Source organism: Cavia porcellus, unplaced genomic scaffold (genome assembly GCF_034190915.1).
Source record: "Cavia porcellus strain 051 isolate PalLab524CR breed Dunkin Hartley unplaced genomic scaffold, mCavPor4.1 scaffold_12, whole genome shotgun sequence".
Taxonomy (NCBI): Eukaryota; Metazoa; Chordata; class Mammalia; order Rodentia; family Caviidae; genus Cavia; species Cavia porcellus.
The window spans coordinates 1,964,580-1,991,978 of record NW_026947495.1 but is presented as its reverse complement, the minus strand read 5'-3'; the positions used below and the strand labels follow the sequence as shown (position 1 = coordinate 1,991,978).

General features: G+C 34.3%; 1 long non-coding RNA gene across 1 annotated transcript; it reads left to right on the top strand.

Moving 5' to 3' along the window:
- Positions 1–1,497: 1,497 nt before the first annotated feature.
- LOC134478191 (uncharacterized) lies at positions 1,498–26,692 on the top strand. The gene is made up of 3 exons (XR_010050677.1): positions 1,498–1,616; positions 5,202–5,459; positions 26,546–26,692. It is a non-coding gene; the product is annotated as an uncharacterized LOC134478191 (long non-coding RNA).
- Positions 26,693–27,399: the final 707 nt, after the last annotated feature.

Here is a 27,399-nt window from a genome sequence, read left to right as displayed (position 1 = left end):
TGTACAGAGGTAAGTCATTTCAGCACATAGTTATAGTAGCAGTTGTTTATGCTCTGCCTACTCCTTCTCAATTTCAGAACTGTTCACAAAGTATCTACTCTCAGATTCGCACAGTGGCCCTGCTAGGTAAGGTGCAAGGATAATAGCTAGTGTCTGCTAGTATCAAAAGCTTCACGGTTGAACTTGCCACTACCCTAACAGAAAAGTTTGAAAAAAGAATCTGCTCTGACTTTGCTCTATAGTCCAGCTGAAAATTTGACTTAAAAAAACCTGTAAAGGCTGAGATGTAAAGGCATGGCACTTTTCACCAAGGACACAAAGGGGTAACACTTTAGCGCAAAGTGCCACTCCTGCCCAGACAACATATGGTGCTTGTGTTTGTGCGTTAAAACATTCCTCATTGTGCTTCTTTGATGTGTATGTGTGTATTTGTATAAAATACCAGAGCCATGGTGCTGAGAAAAGTTGGTGATACCAGCGATAAGCTTAGAGGAAAACTTTGGAGAACCGTGTAGAGTTAAAGCAAGAGTTAAAGAAACAAATGATCACAAAACTTGTTAATGTTCTGGAAAAATGAATTTATAAATGTAACTTTTAGATCTCAGAACTAGTGGTTTTCCATTTTTCTTATGGGAAAAATATGTTTAGTTCTCAAACATCTTGGTTTTTCAACATAAGTTTGGAGTAAATTGAGTTGGATAACTGAGGTATCACTGTACTTTGTACGCCATTTGCTTTGCAAAATTTTATTACCTTTCATTGCTGTGGTACATTTGCTGGCACTGTGAACATTGTTGTATTATGTTGCGTGAACTCCACCTTTATTTAGATTTTGCCTGTTTCCTTTAATATCCTTTTCTGTCCGAGGATCTGATTCAGGATTGCATTACTTATCATTTTGCATTAATCTTTCTGGACTGTGGTAGTTCCTCAGTTTTTTCTTGTTTCTCAAGACAGAATATTTTGAGGAGTTTTGACGAGGTGTTTTGTAGAATGGCCCACATTAGGTGTGTAGTTTTTCCCAGTAAGAGATTGGAATTATGGATTTCTAGAAAAAGATATTGTAGAGGTAGTGTGCTTTTCTTATGATTTGTTTTTTTTCCTATTAAATTGCATATAAAATGTTTAGATAATTCCAAGGTCAAATTAGAGATCTTTAATCTCACTTTCATTCTAGTCCTCTTCCTAGTCTTTTTTCTCTTTCCCTAAAGAAAAGCAGTCTTTATTGGTTTTTGGCTTATCCTTCCAATCTTTTTAAAATGCAAACAAATACACAGACGCATGCATACATACATGCTGGTATCCCTTTGTTCTCTCCCCCTTCAGCCCCTGTTCTTAGCTCCTGTATAGAGTAACGCTTAACAATGACTTTTCTATGGCTACTTGTATTCAAGATGATTTCCTTATTTTAAGTAATTAATTTTCTAACTAATTAAAGCCTTTTCCTATACCCGGGCAATGTTTACTACATATATGTTTTCTTTTAATTACAGATATTTTCCAATTTGTCCCTGGATGAACGTTGTGTTTCTGCATCATTGGTTTGCAGGTATTGGCGTGACCTTTGTTTAGACTTCCAGTTTTGGAAGCAATTGGATCTTAGTAGTTGTCAACAGGTATGGAAATATTCAATTTGACCTACTGAGTTAAAAAAAAAAACTCCTTCCTCTTAAAAAATCTCTTCTATGTTGTTGTTCAAGGTAGTTCAAATGGCTACAGTATACAATTTTGTGCTTTCTTAGTGTATTTTGGAAAAATTCAAGTTGAAGTTAGGTTATCATAGTGAACAAGATAGTTTTAAGCATACATAGGTTATTTAGGTTCTTTTAAAATATTTATCATATTTCGTTATGTCTTTCCTCTTTTTCCTTTGACTTTTTTTTTTCTTTGTACTGGGAATTGAACTCAGGACCTGGTGCTTGCCAGGCAGGCACTGTGCCACTGAGCTATATCCCCAAGCCTTGACTTTTTAAAATTAGTAAACAGTTCCTTTTTGTGGAGAGATTGCAATAGTTTAACAGTAGAAACTGACGGCAAACTTTTTGTGCATCTCTGCCTTTGTGCTGTGTACTGTTCTGAGGGCTTTATGCATAGTAACACATTTGATCCTCGGAGCAGTGCTATGAAGAGGTACTATTTCAGTGTTTCATGGCTGAAGAAATGAAAGTAACATATGCTCTTATTTAAAAACTTTCCTTTTGACAAATTTTCTAATTCTCCTATTACACAGTTGTTGTTTGTGTGTGTGTATATATATATATATATATATATATATATATATATATATATAAATTCATCTTGATAATTTATAATTCCTTTGCCTCCCCTTGTATGCCCCTCCCCAACCCCCTTTAGCTTCTCAAAATACCTGCCTTAAAAGCTGGCATGGTGGCACACACCTATAATTCCAGCAGTTGGGAGGCTGAGGCAGGAGAATTGTTTGCAAGTTCGAGAACAACATGGGCTACAAAGTGAGACCAAGGTCAGACTGAACTGCATAGTGAGACTCTGTCTCAAAAAGACAAAAACAAATCAAGGCAATACAAAAAAACCGAACTCCCCCCAAAAAAACACCTCACACACACAAAGAAATGCTGTCTTTCTGTTTTATACTGGCTCGCTTTAATTTTTAAAATTTATTTATATTTTGTTTTTAATAAGAAACTATGAAATTTAACTTTGTGTCTCACTTATTTTAGTTAACATGGTTTCAGATGTCATCCTTTTTTTTTTTGCAAATAACATGTTTTCATTCTTTATGACCAAATAATAATCCATTTTATATTTATACCAATTTTCTTTATTCATGTTGATGGAATCCTGGAACTTATAGTGCTTATTGCAGTTTGTTGAAACATTTTGAATTCATACTTAAAACTTGATAGTATTTAGCATTAGAAATACATAAAAATAGCCACTGAGAATAGGATTTTTTTGACTAATAAATGTGTTCTAAATGCCTCCTTGGAATATTACTCCCTTACTGAGGTGTGGTTAGATATTTAACAACAAGCTTCCAAAAAAATGTTCTGATTTTTGCTGCTTGCCTACTTCTATGATATAAATCATTTTACCGTGGCTAATTTCAAGCTATGTATGTGATGCCAGTGAATTTAGATTTGGAAAGAAGCTCTCAGTTTATGTGGTTGAGTGAGTATAAGTCAGTTCTACACCACTGGTAGTTTATGTATGATGGTCGCATTTTGAACAGACGTGTTCCTGAGCATTTATATTAAATTATTCAGTTTTTCTTTTGTGCTTATTGGTAAGAGTTTAAAATGATTACAGAATTAGTTATTGCTTAAGTTCATGAAATTTGTGTATAGAGAGAATGATGTCAGGTGTGTCTAACAGAATAAAAAAATTGTGAAATAATCCATTTACCCTTTACTTCATTACTCTTCGATGTCAAAACTGTTTACAGCAAAATTGCACTAAGAATGACTTTCTTCTGCTGATAGTAAGATTTGGAGATGAAAAAATAAAAGGAGGGGCTGGGGATTTAGCTCAGGGCACAAGCACCTGCCTTGCAAGAATGAGGTCGTGAGTTCGATCCCCGGTACAAAAAAAAAAAAAAAAAAAAAAGAAAGAAGAAAGAAAGAAAAGGAGAATCTTTTCTTTCAGGGAGGAGTTTCCACTGATGCTGTTTTCAGAAAGCATAAACAAACAGTTTTATTTTTGGCTCTTACTCCTCCTGTTTTTCAGCTGTCTATTTTGTTTTTCTTTTTCCATTTAAAATTTCATGTGAATTTTCCTTCTCTGTTACTTTTACCCCAAAGACTTAACATTAACTTTGTTTCCCTTTCAAGTGTGATGATTGGTCAGGGAACATGTAGAGATTGACTTTTTAAAAAATTCTGATATCTGTGTGTATATTTTGTCTGATAAATTGTAAGATTATTATGTTCTGAATACATTTTTTCGACATGGACATTTCTATAGAATTTTTGGTATTTTGAAATACAATATATATTTTCTGTGCTATGAATTAATTACATATGTGTTAGTATCCTGATAGTAGTAAAACAATTGAAATTAAATCTGTAGTATTATGTGATATCATGTATAAAAAATCAGCATTCGGGGTTGGGGATTTAGCTCAGCGGCCTAAGTACCTGCCTTGGAAGCAGGCAGTCATGGGTTCGATCCCTGGTACTGATAAAAAAAGGAAAAAGACAAAAAAAAAAATCAGCGTTCATATAGCATGACTGATGTACATTATTTGTTGATCTAAAAGTGGAAAACACCACATTTAAAATCTCAATGCAGCTTTGTTCGTGGTAAATTTTTGGTAAGCTTTAAGTTTAAACTAAAGTGAGTTTTTCCCCAAAAAGGATGAATTTTTTGGCTTTCATTGAAAATGAATACAAACATTTTTCCTTGGTATTTTCTCACATTGCTTCTGATACCCAAGGCATAGTTTCTTTTACATTAATAACCAATATTACATCACCTGAGCGTCCAATTCAGTTCATTTCTGACACTATCTGCCAAGGTTAGCATATTCCTCACAAGTTAAGGGTCTTAACAGAGTGTCTCCACTTCAGATGTCAATTGCAAATCTCTGGAGCCTTCTATAGCTCTGATAGAAGAGCTATAAATTTCAAGAGTTCCTCCAGTGAGACCTCAGGTTTTATAAGGAGTTAAACATATTGAACTCAGGAAAAACTTACATTTACTGATTTATTATAGTGAATGTAGCTCAGGAGCAACCAAACAGAAATGTGTCATAGCAAGGTATGTCACCCTCCTGGCACATGGATGTGTTTCTCAATTTAGAGGCTCTTTGAATATCCTTTTGAGGAGTTTTTATTACCTAGATATAGCCTGAAAAACAACACCCTTTGTTCACCTGGTTAGTCTTTATGGTAGCCAACCCCATACTGAAGCACTGTCTAGTGGCAGACTCTGAGGCAGCTAGTTCTGACCAACTGGTGTGGTCCAAGGATTTGTTATAAATAACAAAAGACATGAGCAATCAGGAAATTCCGAGAGTTTTAGAAGCTCTGTCAGAAAGTGGAGGATAGAGAGCAAACGTACATATTTTTATCATACCACAGTTCTTGTTATGCTTTAATAATAAGGCTTTTCTTTTTGTTATATAGTTATTCTGTGATCTAATGAATATTATGGGAAAAATTTAAAATGTAACTTTCTGCTTTTAGGAACAATTTAAGTTTATTGCTTTCTTTCTCTCCTAGGTCACTGATGAATTATTGGAAAAAATTGCATCAAGAAGTCAGAATATAATAGAAATCAACATTTCTGATTGTCGCAGTATGTCTGACACTGGCATATGTGTTCTAGCATTTAAGTGTCCTGGACTACTTAGGTATACAGCGTACAGGTGTAAACAGCTTTCTGACACCTCTATTATTGTAGTTGCCTCTCACTGTCCTTTACTTTAAAAAGTACATGTAGGCAACCAGGACAAACTTACTGATGAAGGACTCAAACAGGTAAATTTGAACACTTATGCAGTGATTTTATTCAGCAATTCAAACTGTTCTTTTGAAGCAACACTTTAAGAGTTTTCATATTAAAATTAATGCTTACAGCTTAAAGTGAGTCATTTTACACACCATGAATATTTATTTAGGTTTGTGAACTAGAGTGTTTTGTAGTAAGTGCATCAGCTTCTGTGGCAAGCCACAGACTCATACTAATTTATGAGTTTTTCAAAAAAGATTTAGTGTGACGTTTTATACTAAGTAACAGTATGTAGTTTGGGTCAGTAGTTTGGGTAGAGCTAAAATTTAAGTTTCAGTTTTTCCTTTCAGTTACTAAATGACTTGCTTATATGCTTTAAAATACTGAGTATTTTAAGACATAAAGTGGAGGTCCAGTTGGAAGCGTATAAAATCAGTAAAAACGTAGTATTTACCTATGTGTGGCCTAATAATTTTATTGAAAGTAGGTTTATATGTACTTTCTTTTTGAGATACTTTCCTTTAGAAATGGGATTTATAGCTTCTTCACTGAACCAGTGAAGATCCTTAAGTTTAAACCTAATGAATTCATTGAAAACTCAGTATTTAGAAGAACCTCAGGTTACTGTCCTAATTCTGTCCTAGTGACTACTGAGTTTGTCAGTTCAATTTGTGTATTAAGAATGTTACCGGGCTGGGGATTTAGCTCAGCGGCATAAGTGCCTGCCTTGCAAGCAGGCAGTCGTGAGTTCGATCCCTGGTACTGAGAAAAAGGAAAAAGACCAAAAAAAAAATGTTACCAATTTATGAAGGAGGCTCTTTCATTATAAAGGCAAATTGTCCAGTTTTAGTCATTTATTTTAATACTTTTCCTGGTCTGTTTCTGCTTTCTATAGAACAATTTATGAGTGAAATGCTTTATGAAGTTTTAAAATATATTAAAGCAATCACTTATGAGGAAATACACGTTTTATGAATGTAGCATGATTTTGCTTATTTTGATAGAAATTTTCAGCAAGTTAGTTTTACAGTGAAACATTTTCTATAAAGGTTTATGCAGCAAGAACTGGATTAAGTGTGTTACATATTTAAATCTTTGTATACCACTAGGTACCAGTTTAGCAAACTTCTGAGAATGTTCCTTATAATATTTGTGAAATGGACTGTAAGCATAGTTATGGTTGAAGTAAGGAGAAATTAGAATGTCCTTTAAAGATCAATACTTAGTGTGTCAATTAAGCATTGTAAATTTTACTAGTTTGAAATTAATGAGTTTCAACGAACATATGATACATTATAATTTGTTAAGTTGTTTAGATGTTTACTTCAGATTTTCAAGATTTCTAAATTATGGATAAGCTATATGAGGTAGTATTCTCATAGAAATAGTAAAACAATACCCCTTTAATATTTTTCTTCAGTAATTTCACAGAAATCTCATTGAAGTGTACATTAATATTTTCCTGTGCTTAAGGCTGTGCTGTAGGAAGATATATCCTATTTTAGATACTTCTTTTGATGGAGTAGTGTTATGGGTATAGTAAGACTATCATATTTATCTTTATGTGCAAGTATATTGATACCTGTTTTATTCTTTGATACTATGTTAAATTTGGGCCTTGATCCCCACTCTTCTATATTAGCTTTATGACCCATTGGTATTTGATAAACTCTTCTGTAGAGTTTATTATGATCTCAGTAAGCTGACAACTTTGATGTATAATAAAGTTGCAAAAGCCAGGAATAGAATTACTCATAATGTCTACATTTCCTTAAGATTATTATTTTTTCCTAACTCAGTAACTTGGTAGTTGACTGAGTTGTTAATTCTACTGATAATTTTTTACTGTCAGTAAAGCTGGCAAATGTTTTAGAATGGTATATGTTTTATTGATAATGACTTTAAAATATAGTAGGGTTTTAAATGCTATGATTTTGATTGACTTTAGCAAATACTGATCTGTTCGCTTTTGAATTCTATTAGTTTGCAAAACAAAGCGTTTCATTTTGAGTGCTAATGGATCTACAGTTTAAGATTTTAAATAAAGTTTTGGGTTTTGCGTAACAATATATAAGGGCTGGGGATATAGCTCAGTAGCACAAGTATCTGTTTGATTCCTCTACCAAAAAGAAAAGAAAAAGAAAAAAAGAGAAAAAAATTAAATAGTGTTTTACAAACCTGTGAAGCACCTCCAAATTAGATTGTCTTTTTTGCAAAATACCACCTTGAAATTTCAATACTTTTATTTCCATAAAAGTCATATCAAATAATTTGACTAGTGGAACAATTAGTGCATTGTATATCTATCATAAACATCCTATAAAAGTATAATTATATACCTGAAATGTGTGTGTGTGTGTAAAGAGCATTTACCTAAGAATAAGTTGTTTAGTTTTTCTAATATTTCCTAACCATCTAGCATTTGTCAGAAATCAAATAATAGCAATAGTAAAAGTACAATATTAAAATAAATTCAAGAAATTACATCTATTAAGTTACTATTGTATATGACTCACTGTCACACATCAGTTTAATTTGTGGATCTCAGTAAAAATTTCTAGAACTGTGTTACTGTGGGTATTTTCCAGATTAAAATGGTTCAAAAGAATAAATTTTGTCTTAGTAAATTTCAACTTAACTATACAATGAATTTTCAGCTTTTTAAAAATAAAGATTTAGAGTGGTATCAGCAAAGTGTTGTATGTATCAGGTAGCTTTAAAATTATGTCTCTCTACAAACACATTGAAAAACAAGCCAGAACTATTAGAATAACGTCAGAACTCTGGAAAACAAGTCAGAAGTTTATAGCAACCAAGGAAAAGTTGAACCAAGAAAAGGGTAACTAAAAAATGCCAGGAATGCATTCTGACTTTTTTGCTTGTCTTTGCTGCACCCTTTTCCCAACTTGGCAGTTGATGTGAAGAGAGCAACTTATATTCCTAGTATGTGACCTAGGTCTCTGGTGCCAAGCTAAACCGTATTTGCAAATTATTGTATTTGTCTTTCTAACACATTTGGAAGCTACCTGAAGAGCTGTGACTAGTACTTATGTATCTGTGTTACCTAATTTAGAACTTTGTCAGGGATAAAAAGCAAATGGGCATTGATTAGAAACATAAGGCAAATGAAAAATCTTGCAGCTGTTTTGTGTAAAAATTACAGTGAGACATACAGTAGACTTCCTGAGGCCTGGGAAAAAGCCCGAGTCCTGGATAAATGTTTTTTTGTGGTGGTGGGGGGGGGACAGTTTGGTAGTTAAGGCATTTAGAGCACTAGTATGTACAAGAAAATTTAGAAAGCCACATGCATGCCCAAGGTAGGACACATGCTTAGAAAAACATGAGACAGTCCGGGGAAGTAGCTCAGTAGCATAAGCGTGTGCCTAGCAAGTGCAAGGTTGTCATGAGTTCAATTCCTGGTTAAAAAAAATAAAAAAAGAAAAACACTAAAAGACTATAAACGTTCATCATTGGGTGTTAAATTCAGTACCAACAGGATCTAAAGACCAAGGCGAAAGCAGAATCAGAATCAGCATTTGACCAAGATACATACCCAGATACTCATCTTTCTTGTGCACAATAACTAACCGCTGAGGCCATAGATGACTTACACCCACCACAAAACTAGCTAGAAAGAGTAGGCAAAAGGCTTTGTTTTGTCATAGTTTGTTTTTAAGCTTTCGAATTTAATAGAGATCTCGTTCGAAATACTGACTCTTTAACAAATTGTTCTGAGAAAAATGAATATCTGTATGTAGAAGATTGAAACTAGACCCCTGTCTCTTTCCCTGAATAAAATCAACAAAAAAATTGATCAAAGACCTTAATGGAAAACCTGAAACTTTGAAATTACCAGATTAAAATATAGGGTAACCATTTCTTTTTTTTTTTTGTCTTTTTCCTTTTTATCGGTACCGGGGATCAAACTCACAACTGCCTGCTTGCAAGGCAGGCGCTTATGCTGCTGAGCTAAATCTGCAGCCCAACCATTTCAAGATATAGGTGTAGGAAGTGACTTCCTAAATAGGACTTCAGGAGTTCAACAAAAATAGCAAAAATTGGCAAATGGAATTGCATCAAATTAAAAAGCTTCTGTACAACAAAGAAAATAACAGTGAAAAGACAGCCTACATAATAGTAGAAAAGTTGGGTCAGCTACTTTTGTGACAGAGGCTTAATACCCAGAATATTATGAAGAACTGAACACCAAATGAACAAGCAATCCAATCAGTAGATGGCAAATGAACAGAACTTTTTTTTTTCTTTTTTATAAAATTTTATTTAAAGAAAGACTAAACAAAACAGAAAATAGGTAGAAATAGTACGTTCAGAGAAAAAAGTAAATAGTAAGAAATCACTAGTTGATGTTTACATATTGTCGTTTTACAAATAGTTTTTCAAGATACAAAAATGGAGCATGTAAAGTGGGAATTCAAACAGCGAGATTGCAAACAGTTCTGTTCAACTGTCCAACAAAAACTTAACAACAAAAACATGGTTGTCAATCCTATACACTTAAACATACATGCAGTTATCCATATCATCATTTATGTTTAGACTAAACAAACTAAAGCAGGATAAAATTATCCTGAACAAAGAATAATAGTATTGCTGGATTTCACATCATGACACTCCATGATCAGCACTGGGTACTGTAGTGACTTTTTTTTTTCTTTTTCTTTTCTTTTTAAAATTTTATTTAAGGAGAAAAAGGGTACAAAAAGCAGAGAATGGGTACAAGTTATACAGATTTACAGAAAAAAATAAACAGTAGGAAATCACTAGTTAATGGATTACATATTGTCATCTTACAAATAATTGTTCAAGTCACAAAGTTAAAGCTTGTAAAGTGGACATTCCAACAGTGAGACTGCAAACAGTTCTGTTCAATGATCCAATAAAACTCAGTGATATCATTTTCTATCTTATATACTTAAACATACATGCAGTTATATCATTTAGGGCACTTTCTTTTCCTCTCTTTTGTACAATGACAGCTACACATTTTGGGTTTTGTTACTTCTTAGAAGAGTTACAAGTGGCTAAGAATTATATGAAAAAATTGTTTAACGTCTTTAGCCATCATGGAAATACCAATCATAACGACATTGAAATTTGGTCTCACTTCAGTCAGAATGGCTATCAAAAGTATAAAAAATAATAAAATGCTGGTGAGGATGAAGGAAAACTGTATCCCTAAATTAGTATGACCACTATGGAAGTAAGGATGAAACTCTCCAGATCAAAAGTAGAATGACCACATGATCCAACTATACTGTCCCAGTGTTTTTTTGAAGTAATCAGAATTAGCATTTGACCGAGATGCTTGGATGCCCGTCTTAATTGTGCCACTATTTACAGTGGCTCATCAGTGGATAATTAAAGAAAATGTGATATTATATACATAATGGAAGTATGATTTAACAATAAAGAGCAATGTAATGTTTTTAGGGAAATGGATGAAAGTAGAGATTACGTTACGTGAAGTAAGCCAGCCTTAGACAAATATTCTACCTTTACCCCCATGTGTGGAATCAAGAAAATGAAGGAAAAAAATAAATTTGTTGAAAAGATTAAAAAAAAAAACTGTGTCAAACTTTTAACTAGACTGACCTATGGGGTTGGGAGAAGACAAATTGCTCAAATTACTAAATCATAAATGAGAGTGGATGTTACTCTTGACTTTGCAGAAATAAAAAGGATTGTATTAAAAAACTATAACTATACATCAACAAATTGGATAGCCTAAAGTGGACGAATTTCTAGAAATACAAAAACTATAAAAAATGATTCAACAAGCCTGCTGTGGTGATTCATACCTGTAATCCATGCAGTTGGGAGGCTAAGACAAAAAGATTGCTGTGAGTTTGAAGCCAGCCTGGGCTACAAAGTGAGTTTAAGGCCAGGTTGAACTATGTAGAGAGATACTCTCTCTCTCTCTCTCTCTCTCTCTCTCTCTCTCTCTCTCTCTCTCTTTTTGTTTATCAATACCAGGGATTGAACTCATGACCATGTGCTTGCAAAGCAGGCGTTTATGCTGCTGAGCTAAATCCCCAGCCTGAGAGATGCTGTCTCAAAAAACAAAGATTTAAAAATTGATTCAAGAGTTAGAAAACCTGAAAAAAATCTGAATAGAGTTACAGAGTTATAAAAAGTCAGGACATACAATTAGTTCACTTAAAAAATCCTCACAGGTAAGAAAAGCCAAGCATCAAGTATCTACTGATTAGTTTTACCAAACATTTAAAGAGGAATTAACTCTAATCCTTCTCAGATTCTTGCAAAAAGTTAAGGCAGCTCTTCCTACTTTCATGAGACCTTTGTTACCTTGATTCTGAAATCGTATGAAGACACTACCAAAAATAAACGAAGGCAACTGTAGACCAATATCTTTAATGATTGTGTAGAACTTGCCTGTAAAGTGCTAACAAAATGAATCTGGCAGCATATTGAAAAGATTACACATCATGATCAAATGCAGCTTATCCCATATGTAGATTCAGTACACAAAACCAGTCACTTTAATATGCCGCAATAACAGATTTCAGGAGAAAAACCAACATAAACATCTTAATTGGTAGAGAAGAATTATTTGGAAAAATCAACACCATTTATGATAAAAGTACCTACCAAACAAGAAATAAAGTGATACTTCCTTAACAGTATTAAAAGCCCCATGTGACAAAACCAGAGTTGATACACTGGTTGAAAATGGCAAACTTTCCCCTTAAGATCAGGAATAAGACAGGAACACTTGCTTTTTTATTTTTATTTTTTTCTTAAATAAATTTTTATTTTAAGATTAAATGAAAACAAAACAATAAAGCAAAACAAAGCAATGGAAACAATATAGAATTTTAAAACAAGCTGATAGGAAATTAACGATTACTATATTACATATTGTTACCTTCAAAATAGTTGCTCAGATTACATATGGACATACAAAACAGATCAAACAATATAAGCAATCATAGTTTCTTTCCCTGAACTAACAGGACCAATAGCACAGTTATCTTAGCTATCATATATATATTGTTTTCCTTTCCTTCTTTTCTCTTTTTCCCCATCCCAGTTATTTTTTTTCCTTTTGAGCAGTTTTATTCCGTTTCACAATACTGTGGTATGTTTTTGGATCTAACTAAATCTTTCAGTATCTTACATGATGGAGACAATATGATGTCTACACATGAGAGTTTGATAAGAGAAAATATGGTCTCTACTTGCATTCATTTACCTATAAATGTCTTTTGTTTATCTTTCTAGCTGAATAGTACTCCATTGTATAAAAATATCACATCTTTTTTATTCATTTCTCAATTGATGGGCATTTGGGTTATTTCCAAGATTTAGCCATTACAAATTAACACTTGCTTTTTTAGTGCTTCTGTTTTACATGGTGCTAGGAACTCAAACCAGAGTAATCTGACAAGAGGTGTAAAATACTTTAAAAAAGTAAAATAATTTCTATTTCTAGATATCATGCTTTTATGTATAGAAAACCATAATTCGTAAACTTTTTGAAATAATCTTTTCAGTAGAGTGCCAGACTACAAAAAATTAGTTGTATTTCTACATACTGTATACTTGAATGTAACTCAAACAATTCCATTTATTGTAATACCCCTAATTATAAATTCCCCTTTGAGTGCTATTTTTGCTTCATTCTGTACATTCTGACACATTGTACTTTCATTTTAGTTTAGTTGAAAATACTTTTAGTATTTCTCTTTAAGGAGGGTGGTGGTACATGCCTGTGATCCCAGCATTTGAGAGGCTGAGGCAAGAGGATCATTGCAATTTGAAACCAGCATGGGCTACAAAGTGAGCTCAAGGTTGGCCTGAATGGCCTGAACTGTATAATGAGACTTTCAAAAGACAAAAAGACAAAAAAAAAAAAAAAGATTGCTTTTGAGATTTCTTTGACACATTTAGGAGTATGTTGTTTAATCTCTTAAGTATTTTGGGACTTTCTGGTGATCTGTTATTGATTTCCAGTTTAATTCACTACTGTCTGAAAGCAGATGCGGCAATTTCAGTTTTTTTTAATTTTTTAAGTGTGTTTTAGGTCCTAAGATATAGTCTGAGTGTTCCATGTGAGCTTGAGAAAGATGTATATTCTGATGTTGAATGAAGTAATCTGTAGATGTTCATTATGGCTAGTTCATTGTTAGTGGTGTTGGAATTGAATTACATTTGTACTCTTTTTTGCCTTCTGAATCTGTTCATTTCTAATAAGATATCAGAGTTTCCAACAATAATAATAGATTTATCTATTTTTCTCCTACAGTTTAGTCAGTTTTGCTTCACATATGTTTCACATACTTTGTTTTTAGGTGCATACATGTTAAGAGTTACTATGTCGTTTTGAACTGTGGTCCTTATTTGTATGTTTACCCTTGATAACTTTTCTTTTCTATCTGAAGTTATAATTTTTTAAAGTTAGTAATTATAATTTTTACATTTTTGGAGGATTGCTTTTAAGAATTTTTTTCTTAATTTATAGTATTACTGGGAAATTTTTATGCCTGATTAATCATTTTGGAAGTAATTTTAATTTAAAAATTTTATTTGCTGCCTAATTTTAAAAGAAATAGTCCTAATTTTTAAAGATAGTTTAAAAAAACCTTACTTTACAGCAGTTTTAAATTCATAGGGAAATTGAGAGAGGCATAGATTCCAATGTACTCCCCGTTCCCACACGTACACGGTTTCCCTCATCAGCGTCTCCCATCAGTGTAACTTACTTATTGTAGCTCATATACTGGCATCAAACAGCATTATTCCCTAAGTCCATAGTTTATCTGTGGATTCTGTATGTCTTGTGGGTTTCAACCAGTATACAATCACATGTATGTACCATTATAGTATCATGCAGAGTATATTTACTGCCTTAAAGTCCTTGGTTCTATGCCTATTCTTTTGTACTCCTCTCTAACCTCTGGCAATCACTTATCTTTAAATTTGTTTTGTAGTTTTAACTTTTCCAGAATAACTCTGATTCTAATTGGAATCATAGAATATGTAGTCTTTTCAGATTGGATTCTTTCACTTAGTAATATGTATTTATAATTGCTGTAATACGCATTTATGATTGCTGGATCATATAGTGAGAGGTCTTACCTTTTATGGTGGATTCATCTAACTATCCTGTGGTTCCTCTGTGTCTTTTCATAGTATATATATATATATATATATATATATATATATATATATATATATATATGTATATGTATATATATGGCACTGGATAATATCCCATTATATGTGTGTACCATAGTTTAGCTATCCTTTCAATTTCTGAAGGACATTTTGGTTGCTTCCAAGTTTTGGCAATTATGAATAAAGTTGCTATAAGCTTCTGTACATGGGATTTTGTGTGGATATAAGTTTTCAGCTTTACAGAAATACCAAGGAATATGATTGCTGGATCATATAGTGAGAGTTCTTACCTTTTATGGTGAATTCATCTAACTATCCTGTGGTTCTTTAATTTTTGCCTCACATACTCTGAATCTTGTTTATTTTCTGAAACAAGGTTCTGACATGTTGTGTAGGCTGGGCTTTTTAACTTGCTGTGTAGCCCAGGCTGGCTTTGAATTTGTAGTCATAGTGATCCTTTGCCTCAACTTCCCAAATGCAGGAATTATAGGCATGAAGCATTGCATCTGGCATGTATTTTGATTATTTAGTGTACATACACTAAAAATTGCCATGTCTTTTTGGAGTGTAATGTAATGTTCTTTTTTTTTTATCTTTGCAGACTTTCTGAAATTACTGTAGCTTCTCTTGGTATTTTAGGTAGTGTAAGGGATTGAACCCAGGGTCTTATATGTTAGGCAAGTGCTGTCATTGAGCTACATCCCTAATAGCCACCTAGCCTATCCAGGGTTGGGTCAGGTCGAGTGGGTCTTGTCATTACATTTTCTTTCCTTTTTTTTCTTTTCTTTCTTTGAGACAGAGTATTGCTAAGTAGTAAAATTGCCCAGGGTGTGCTCCATATTTCAGTCCTCCTGCCTCAGCCTACCAGAGCTCTGGGATTACAGGTGTGTGCCCTGTGCGCAGTGCAGGGATATTTTTCACAGGGGTTGTTTGCAGCCATCTGAATATTTTTCAGAGGGTTGTAAACAAGTGAGAGATTTGGAAGGTATCAGCAAAATTGAGAATACATTGAGTATAATTATTGACTTTATGTGACTGCATAATCTGGAGTTTAGATTATGTAGACGATAATGTAATGTATTTTTTCAGTGATATCTAAAATGAAACAATTAGTTTCTGTAGTGATATTAAATGACATTTATATTCAGTAGTAGTGAGTAATAATTACTTGTCTTCTGAGGCATCTTCATTATTAGCTTTACCATGTTATACTGATCATTTCTGCAACTGTCATGCACGTGGTCCTATTTATATATGATTAGCAATGTGTTTTGCCTCTGAAAAGTAATTTCCTTATTGATAAAGCCAACAAAACTAAATATCGATGTCAGCATTTCTTGTAATTAGTTTATCTTTTTTTTGTCTATAACAGTGTGATTTATAGGTCTTAACATGAGGTTCTACCAAGTTGTGCACACAGTGATGTCTGAGACTCAGCCGAAAAGCTTAGTTACATCTTATATGTTAATTCTGTTTTATTTCTCAGTGTTTATTCCTGAAATACTGGGTGCTGAGTTCTCGAGATCTGTGTTTTTCTGCCCAAGATGTGGTAAAATTGATAAATGAGAGAAATAGTGATAGAGAAAAAAACACAAACCTTATTATTCAGAAACTCTAAGATGGAGAATGTTGCTTACGAAATGGACCTGAATGAGGTTGTTAACTTGACTCTGAAATTTGACCACATGACTTAGTCATTGACTAGACCAGACCAGCAGCGTGGCCCCTATTAAAGAAGTGAGGATTACTTATTTGGTCTGGGCAACTTGTTCCTAAAGAGAGGTGTGGAGATGAATGAACATGTTTCCTTTATTAAATAAAAATTAGTGTTAAGACTAGGAATTAGATTAACAGGACTTCCTCCAGATGGAGAAAGTAGTTTTGTCATGTTTATTTGTATTTTTATAAATAGTCTACTTTGGCTACATAGATGATTTCTAGCCATGGAAGAATTTAGTGAATTTATCCTTCTCTGTCTCTTTATCCTCTAATTCCGTCATAATTTTAATTTTGTTAGTAAGTATTTTGTATTCACATTTCAAAATCATTTGCCCATTATTTTTTCAATCTACAAAATTCTGTTTTATTGGAATGAATAATTTTTTTCTTCTTTAGCTGGCTTGTATTCCCTTAACACGGATTTCTAAGATTTCCTAGTCTGGGCTTCCTTTTTTTTTTTTTTTTTTTTTTTTGAGACAGGATCTCATTAAGCAGTTCATACTGTCATTGAGCTCACTTTGCAGCCCAGGCTTGGTCTTGAATTTACAACAATCCTCCTGTCGTAGCCTCCTGAGTGCTGGGATTACAGGCATATGCCACCACACTTGGCACTAGTCAGGACTTCTTGCATGTAAATGTTGTTGCATTTCATAAGTCATCTTAATATTTTACCTCCAACATTAACCTGAGTTGTTCTTTATTTTGATGTTGAGGTAGATCTCATTACCCAGAGGTCTTGTCCTCTTTCTTTTGGTATATTCTTATGTTTTGTAGAGCGCAGTTTCTAATTACATCTTAATAAATGTGTATGGGAAATAAATATTCTGAGAACTTCTGTACCTGTAAATATCTTGAATTATACCAGCACAGTTAATTCATGGTCTAAATCAAGTGCCTATCTTTATATTAGAAATAGTTTTCTTTTTGAATTTGATGGCATTGCTTTGTTGCTTTTACTGTTGGTAAGATGTTTGGAGCATTTTAAAGTCGAAATCCTTTTCATGAAATCTGTCATTCTCTGGAAGTTCATGTAATCTTGTTGATAGCTAGGATAATAGAGTCTTATGATAATTTGCATTGCCATAAGTCTATCATTTGTGATAGACATTTGGATGACTCTTTCAGTTTGGAAGTTCATATCCTTTCATCCTCGAAAATTGAATACAATTATTTATTTGGACTACTCTATTTTCACTATTATAGACTTTCACGCAATCCCCACATTTTCTTTTTTTTTTATGACAACTAAAGGAAATTTACCAACACTTCTGGACAAGATACATTAGGATCAAAGACAGAGTGATGACATCAGTATCACCAAGGCCCTAAAGAACTCCATATGTATTTATTCATGTACTAACTTATTCATTTATTCTTTTGTTTGAACATTAACAAATCTTTGTTGAGTGCTGACCATGTGGCAGGCACTGCACAAGTTGTTAGGGATTCATCCATGACAAAGACATCTGTGCTTATACATACTGGGCAGACGAGGCTGGCAATATGGTGGATAGGTTATATGAATGGCCCTCCAAAGTTCATATATTAGAATTTAAACCCCAGAGTGGTGGTCTTAAGAGGTAGGGCCTTTTCAGAAGTGATTAAGTTATGAGGATTAAAAGGGATTAATGTCATTATGAAAGAAGCTTCATGGACATGCCTGGCCCATTTGCCTTTTTTTTTTTTGATGTATTTTTTTTTTATTTAAGAGGAAAAAGAGAAAAACACAAAACAAAACAAAGCAGTGTAAGGTTACATATAATACAGAACTACAAAAAAAAAGCATAACAGTAAGAAATCACCTGTTAATAGATTACATATTATTATCTTGGAAATAGTTGCTCAAATCACAGTATCAAAGAATACAAAGTAGACATTCAAACAGAGAGACTACAAACAGCTGTGTTCAATGATCCAAAAACATTAATATAGTCAGCTATTCAACATCCCTATACACACTTGCTGTTATATCCGTTAGAGCTCTTTTTTCCCCTTCCTCTCTTTTTACAACTAAATTTACACATTTTAGATTTTATTACTCCTTAGTTCTTATTACTTTTTGGGGGGGGGGAGAATAAAGTCAAATATGGCAGAACAAAGCTGTCAGTGAAAACCAAGGATAGACTTAGCACATGATGTAGAACAGAGTATACGGTTATTAACAATAGTTATCAACGTTGTCTCTTGTTTCCTTAAAAAGATTTGTCTATCGCATTAGATATTATAAAGTTGGACAAAACAGTAGAGAACAAGACCAATAAAACTTAGACATTGTAAACATTACAGGACTTCCAAAGGAGACAACAGTCAAACCAGAATGGGCATCTTAGTGAATCTTACTGCCTTCAAAGTAGTTGCCTATACCCTCGGACCTGATACTATCCCACAGAATGGAACAGAGTCTAATCAGTCAAAACAAGATCGTGGGAGCATTACAGGACTTCAAAACAAGTTAATAGGAAATCGAAAAGAGTTACTATTATATATCCTAATTTTTTAAATTTTTTCCTTAATTAAAATAAACATAAGAAATAACTAAATAATTTTTTTAAAGAATAATAGTTACCATAGTGTCTGTCTTTTTCCTTGAGATTTTTGGATAAAACTTCATATACTATAGCTTCAAATATTTCCATATCAAGAAGCCCGGAATAAAGCCTTTCTAATTAATAAGTGAAAATTTTATAAGGCTTCAAGGCCACATAATGGGGAATCATGATTGCCACATATTTTCATATATTTGAATCATTACTTACATTAGGGAAACTATTCGGTATTCATACATGCGAGATTGATTTATTTCACTTATGAGTATGGTCTCAAGCTGCGCCCATTTATTGATAAATATCTCAATGTGATCCTTCTTTATAGCTGAATAATATTCCATTGTATAGAAATACCACAACTTTTTTATCCATTCCTCAGTTGATGGACACTTGGGTTGTTTCCAAGATCTGGTGATTACAAATTGTGCTGCTATAAACATAGGTGCACATAAATCACTGTGGTATGATGCTTTCAGTTCTTCTGGGAATATGCCTAGAAGTGGAATAGCTGGAATAAATGGGATTTCCAATCCCAACTTTTTGAGAAACCTCCAGACAGACCTCCACAAAGGCTGTACCAGTCTACACTCCCACCAACAGTGCAGGAGAGTTCCTTTTTCCCCACATCCTCTCCAGCATTTGTTGTTGTTGGTTTTCTTGATCCTGGCCATTCTTTCAGGAGTGAGATGGAATCTCAGTGTGGTTTTAATTTGCATTTCTCTGATGACCAATGATGATGAGCATGTTTTCATATATTTATTTGCCATTTGCATTTCTTCATCTGAGAATTGCGTATTCATCTCAGATGCCCATTTTTGGATTGGATCTTTGAATTTTGGAGGTCTGAGTTTTTTTAATTCTTTATATGTTTTAGACAAGAGTCCCTTGTCTGAGAGAGAGTTCACTAAAATCTTTTCCCAGTTTGTGGGTTTTCTTTTCACTATGCTGGAGATTTCTTTTGACATGCAGAAACTTTTTAATAAGATGTGGTCCCAGTTATTGATTCTGGGAAGTGTTTCCCGTGCGGTTTGAGTCCTGTTCATGAATTCTCTACCTACTCCTATGTCTCCAAGGTTTCTACCCACTTTGTCTTCCAATAGATTTAGTGTTTCTGTTTTAATATTCAGATCTTTGACCCATTTAGATTTTAATTTAGTACATGGTGATAGACATGGGTCTAGCTTTAGTTTTCGGCAAATGGAGAGCCAGTTTTTCCAGCACCATTTATTAAAGAGACTGTCGTTCTTCCAGTGAACCTGCTTGGCTCCTTTATCAAAGATAAGGTGGTTGAGTGTGTTTGTAGTTGTGGTTGTATCTTCTAATCTATTCCATTGATCTTCGCCTCTGTTTTGATTCCAATACCATGTTGATTTTACTACTGTTGCTTTGTAGTATAATTTCAAGTCAGGGATTGTGATGCCTCCTGCTTTGCCTTTGCTGCTTAGAATTGCCTTTGCGATTCTAGGTCTCTTCTGGTTCCAGATGAAATTTAGGAGTGATTTCTCTAGATCTATAAGGTATGTTGATGGTATTTCTATTGGGATTGCATTGAATCTGTATAAGAGTTTTGGGAGAATGGCCATCTTCACAATGTTTGTTCTTCCTATCCATGAGCAAGGGATGTCTTTCCATTTTCTGAGATCATCTTCAATTTCCTTTTTCAGTGTATTATAGTTTTCACTGTATAAGTCTTTCACTTCTTTCGTAAGAGTAATTCCTAAATATTTCATTTTTTTGCTTGCTAATGTGAATAGTCCAGTTTCTCTTATTTCCCTCTCTGTAATTTTGTTGTTCGTGTATAGGAATGCTATTGATTTCTGAGTATTGATTTTGTATCCAGCCACATTACTGAATTTATTTATTGTATCTAAGAGTATTTCAATGGAGTTTAGGGGGTCTTCTATGTAGAGTATCATGTCATCTGCAAACAATGATAACTTAACTTCTTCTTTTCCTATCTTTACCCCTTTTATTTCTCTTTCTTGCCTAATTGCTCTGGCTAGTACTTCCAGTACTATATTAAATAGGAGTGGTGATAAAGGACATCCTTGTCTTGTGCCTGATTTTAAAGTAAAGGCTTTCAATTTTTGGCCATTTAGAAGGATGCTGGCTGTTGGTTTGTCATAAATGGCCTTTATTATATTGAGGTAAAGACCATCTATTCCAATTTTCTGTAGAGTTTTTATCATGAATAAATGTTGGACCTTATCGAAGGCTTTTTCTGCATCTATAGAAATGATCATGTGCTTCTTATTTTTGGCTTTATTGATATGGTGGATTACATTTATTGATTTGCGTATGTTGAACCATCCTTGCATTCCTGGGATGAATCCCACTTGGTCATGGTGTATAATCTTCTTGATGATTTGCTGGATCCTATTAGCCAATATTTTATTGAGGATTTTTGCATCTGTGTTCATTAGGGAGATCGGTCTATAGTTCTCTTTTTTAGTTGGGTCTTTCTCAGGTTTTGGTACTAGAGTAATATTTGCTTCCAGGAACGACTTAGGAAGGATTGCTTCCCTTTCAATTTCATTGAACAGTTTGAGGAGTGTCGGCATTAGGTCTTCTTTGTATTTCTTGTAGAATTCTGCAGTGAATCCATCTGGGCCTGGGCTCTTCTTGGTGGGTAAGGACTTAATTACATTTTCAATTTCAGTAACAGAGATTGGGTTATTCAACAGTTTTACATCCTCTTGATCTAGCTTTGGCACTTCATATGCTTCTAAGAATCTGTCTATTTCTTCTGTGTTATCAAACTTTTGAGAGTAGAGGTTTTCGAAGTAGGTGTTGATGATGTTCTGTATTTCTATTGGGTCTGTAGTGATTTCTCCTTTTTCATTTCTTATTGCATGAATTTGAGCTTTTTCTTCCTTTTTTTTAATAAGGTTGGCTAGGGGCTTATCGATTTTATTTATTCTTTCAAAGAACCAACTCTTTGATTTGTTGATTCTTTGGATTGTTTTCTTAGTCTCTATTGCATTGATTTCTGCTCTGATTTTTATAATTTCCTCTCTTCTTTTGGCTTTGGGCTTGACTTGCTCTTCTTTTTCTAGCTGTTTGAGGTGTAGCATCAAGTTATTTATTTGTATTCGTTCTGTTTTCCTGATGTGGGAACTCAGTGCAATAAATTTTCCTCTCAGGACGGCTTTCATTGCATCCCACAGGTTCCGGTAAGTTGTATCTGTATTTTCATTTTCTTTTAGGTATTGTTTGATTTCTTCTTTAATTTCCTCTGTGACCCACTGATTACTCAAGAGTGTGTTATTCAGTTTCCATGTGTTTGTGGGATTTTTGCAGTATCTTTTATCATTAATTTCTAATTTCAGAGCGCTATGATCCGATAACATGCAAGGGATGATTTCAGCTCTTTTGCACTTGTTTAAATATGTTCTGTGAGCTAATATATGGTCTATTTTAGAAAATGATCCATGTACTGCTGAGAAGAATGTGTATTCTGATGTTGTTGGGTGGAACATCCTGTATATGTCTATCAAAACCATTTGTTCACAGGTGTGATTCAGTTCTGTTATTTCTTTGCTCATTTTCTGTCTGGTTGATCTGTCCCTTGGTGTCAATGGCGTATTAAGGTCTCCTGTTACAATTGTGTTACTGATAATTTGAGTTTTCATTTCTGTTAATAATTGTTTTATATAACTTGGTGCTCTGGAGTTTGGTGCGTATATATTTAAGATTGTTATCTCTTCCTCTTGGAGTTTTCCCCTTACAAGTATGTAGTGACCTTCTTTGTCCTTTATGGTCATTGTTGGTTTAAAGTTCACGTTGTCTGCAAACAGAATGGCTACTCCTGCCTTTTTCTGGATTCCTGCTGCATGAAGAATTGTTTTCCATCCTTTGACTTTCAGTCTGTGAGTATCCTTCTGGGTTAGATGGGTTTCCTGTAAACAGCATATGGTTGGATTTTGTTTCTTGATCCATTCTGCTAGTCTGTTTCTTTTGATTGGTGCATTGAGACCATTTACATTAATGGTTATTACTGTTAAATGCTGGTTAATTGTAGGAATGTTATCTCTCTGCTGTTGCATCTTTATCTTTCTGTTCTGTTTAATTATTTGCTTTGCTTATTGGTTTTTTCCTTTGTGTATCTAAACTGCCTTTCAATATTTTTTGCAGGGTCGGTTTGGTGTTCATGAAGTTCTTCAGCTGTTCTTTGTCATGGAAGTATCGTATTGCACCATCTATTTTGAATGATAGTTTTGCAGGATATATCAGTCTTGGTTGGAAATCATTTTGCTTTAGGATCTGGAATATTTCACTCCATGCTCTTCTTGACTTTATCGTTTGTGCTGAGAAGTCTGCTGTGATTCTGATAGGTTTTCCTTTATAAGTGATCTGTCTTTTCTCTCTGACAGCTTTTAGTAATCTATTCTTGTGTTGGATTTCTGGGATGGTGATTATTATATGTCTGGGTGTAGTTTTATTTTGGTTATGAGTGTTTGGAGTTCTATATGCTTCACTGATCTTGATGTCAGTTTCTGATCTCATGCTTGGGAAATTTTCAGCTATTACTTCTCTAAATATCCGCTTGACATCCTTTATGTTGTCTCCCTCTCTTTCATTAATCCCTATCATTCTTATGTTATTCTTCTTTGCATCGTCTTGCAGTTGTTGAATTGTTGTTTCCTGATTCCTTGTTATTTTCAAAAGATCTTTCCTTTCCTGTTCACTAGCTGCAATCATGTCTTCAAGGTCTGAAATTCTATCTTCACTTTCATTAAGGCGGTTTTTACAACTTTCAGTGGAGTTTTTTATTTCCTGTATATCTCTGTGCATCTGCATTATGTATTCTGTTTGTTTCTTATATTGCTCGTCTAGGGATTCTATCTTTTTGTTTAGTTCCTCCAATTTTTTATCTGTTTTTTCTTTAGATATATTTAGAATCTCTTTCATTTCTTTTATCATTTCTTCTTTTATCTGGGAGATTATTTCGAGTTTGAATTTCTTTAAAGCTTCCTGGAGTTGTTTGTCAACTTCAGTAGCTATTATGTCCGATATATGAGGTGGATGGGATATATTTTCTTCTATATACATTGCTCCTAGGGTTTCCTGAGATGGGCTGGAGGTTTGAGGTTGTAATTTGGTCTTTCGTTTTGTCATTTTGTATATTTCTGTGTTTCAAGTGTTATTTGAAAGCTTCCTCAGGATTTGTTGAAAATCCCCTTCTATGCTTGGAGCTACTGAGCCTCTGACACCGCACTACCCCAAGCCATTGGGCCTGCAGAACCAGTGTCCCTCCTCTTCCTGCTCAGAACTCCGCAGTTCCAGACAAGCTGGGCCTCAGGGACACTGTGCGCCCACCTGCCCCTTGGAAGATCCACAGCTCTTCAATTGCAGCCGGGTTAGGGTGCTCTCCACAGGCCACAGTGCCTCAGGAGCCTGTGATCCCTCCCTGCTTGCAGAGATATCCACAGTCCTCTAGGCAAAGGAAGGGACTTCTGAAGGCACTCCAGATCCACCCAGCTCCTCCTCTGCAGGCAGATGGCTAGGCGCGGCTGGGCTCGGGGGTTAGTGTAGGCCCGCCCATCCGTCAGGAGCTCAGCAGACTTCCAAGTGTAGCCGGGGGGGGGGGGGCAGCTGTAGTGGCCTCTAACCCACTGCTCCACTTCACTGCACCCAGAAGCCTGGGAGGTCCGGAACAGTCTGAGATTTGGGCAGACTGTGCTGGGCACTCACCACAGGCTGAGGTGCCTCAGGAAGCTGCGATGCCTCCCTGTTTGCAGAAGTATTCAGTCCTTCAGACAAAGGAACGGGCTTCTGCAGGGACTCCGGATCCGCCCAGCTCCTCCTCTGCAGGAGATGGCTAGGTGCGGCTGGGCTCGGGGGTTAGTGTAGGCCCGCCCATCCGTCAGGAGCTCAGCAGACTTCCAAGTGTAGCTGGGGGGGATGGGGAGGCAGCTGTAGTGGCCTCTAACCCACTGTTCCATTTCTCTGCACCCAGAAGCCTGGGGGGTCCGGAACAGTCTGAGATTTGGGCAGACTGTGCTGGGCACTCACCACAGGCTGAGGTGCCTCAGGAAGCTGCGATGCCTCTCTGCTTGCAGAAGTATCAATCCCCACATTTTCACCAATATGCTTCTGTTCCCAGCTATGTGTGATATACACCAGTCCGAAATTCCCCAGGAGCTCCAGTCTTTGACAATTATGTGATGTGTGCAAGGTCAGGCTTTGCAGTAATGGGGAGGCAATTGGAGGGTTTAACTGCTACTTAAGCTGATTTTCAAGAGTTGTAGTGGTTTTATTCCCAGGGTCAACCTTGTAGCCAGACGTATGTGAACCTGTTGTCTGTAGCATACTTACTGTTCTGATTTTGCCAATATTGGTTTTGGATTCAGCTTTTTGAGATCTAAGTCATGTACATTAGTTCTGGAAATATATGTACCACTTGTAATGAATTAAGATCGGGTAGATGGTTTAATGAGTGTGATGAATACTAATAAGGAAAAATGATATTGCTAGATATTTTCAGACAGTGAAATATGAAATTATATTTGATTTGTTTAGGGTCATAAATGTAGCTAACCTACTGTGATGTTTTGTTCATATTATGTGAAAGGCTAAAGTTGGTAGGAGAGAATGTGAAGATAAATTCAAATTCTTTATCAACTCTCCTGGGAACTTGAGCGCTGTCCATGGACCCGGGTTAGATCTATGAATTGAGTAGGACATAGCGGTATGTGAAACCACAATCATAGTTTTCTATGTTTACTCATTTTAAAAAAGCTGTCAGGACTGGGGATGTATTCAGTGGTGCAGTTTTACTTAGTGTACACAAGGCTTTGGGTGATTCAAGTCCCAGCACTGAAGGAAAAATCGTCAAGAGAACTCTTTACACGCATGACCCTGCTTTGCATTTTCACCCATTCAACAAATATTTATTAAATATTAGATAAGTGTAAGATACCACAGATTTATTATTTAATAAGACAGAAAAATTCCTGTCTTCATGGAATTTATATTTCTAAAGGAATATTTATTGATTATAGTATAGCCTACATTAGAATAGCCTACTTTGTATTTATTATTCTCACTATAAAAGTAAATGAGTCTATATATCCTACTATCATCACTTTATTTGAAATAGAACTTGAAACATTTTCATTATAAAATTATTTGTTTAAAAAATTAGAGATTGATAGAAAGGCAAAAATAGCCTGCATATTCACTCATCAGGAATAACTACTGTTAACACTTGGTTGGTAAACCTGGCAGTCTCTTTTCTCATATGTGAATGTAAATTTAAATATATGTTTCTTTATAAAATTGGATTACAATTTAAAATTTTAATTACTTTTTTATTTTTCTCAATTTTTATTTGAATTTTAGTGTAGTATAATGTTAAATTTTTTGAATACCCTATAATTTACACCTTTAGTTTGTTCCTACCATTGTCTTTCTCCACTATTAAGACTCTAAGAGAAATAAAATGTGAATTTGAATGATAAGGAATCTTAAGTACTTGATGGCCATCCTGTGAAGTTATTGAAACATGTAAGTTAAAAGATGAATACTGTACTGTTTTCAGTTATAGATCATTTATTCTATTTCCTTTTAAAAGTAATTTATAAGTAAGTATTTATCTCTAGTATGATTTTCAAATAATGCTTAAAATCCTCGTATGGTATATATTTTTGTTACTTTCTGAGTTTTCAGCCAAATCCCTTTGTTTACAGCTGGGATCAAAATGCAGAGAACTCAAAGATACTCATTTTGACCAGTGTTACAAGATCTCAGATGAAGGCATGATCGTCATAGCTAAGGGATGTCTGAAACTACAAAGAATATACATGCAAGAAAACAAATTAGTAAGTACCTGTTTTTATCTTCGTGCTGTTCATTTATTTTCTGACCTTTGAATTCTTTAAACTTCAGTTGTACATTTTCTAATGCATTTTGTTTTGGTAGTTGAGAGACAAATACTACTTACTGAAAACACGAATATCCTCTCAAAACAATGATTTAATAAATTAATTCTAAATACATGCTTGTATGTGGTACTTGATTTTAAAGTCCTTAAACATATGCTAACATATCTTTTGTAAATTATGAATTATTTAGGCAAGTTGGAAAATACAAAATTGGCTTGCCAAATACATCTGTAGTTACAATTTTTTTCTGATTCCTCTCAGAATTACAATTATTTTAGTTAAGATTTAATACAAAGTTAGGAGTATACATTTGTGAAATAGAGCTTTTTACTTAGCATGATAGAAATGGGATTCAATAAGTTGGGACAGATAGTCTTGATAATTACCTAGATTTTATTGTTAAGCAAATACACTTGTAATTCAGACACTTGTGTTTAATATTCTTAAAAATATTCTGTTTTCTTTCTTTTTTAAAAAATTTTATTTAAGGAGAAAAGAAAAAAAAGCAGAGAAAGGGTACAAGTTATACAGATTTACAGAAAAAAAATGAACAGTAGGAAATCACTAGTTAATGGATTACATATTGTCATCTTAGAAATAATTGTTCAAGTCACAAAATTAAAGCTTGTAAAATGGACATTCCATCAATGATACTGCAA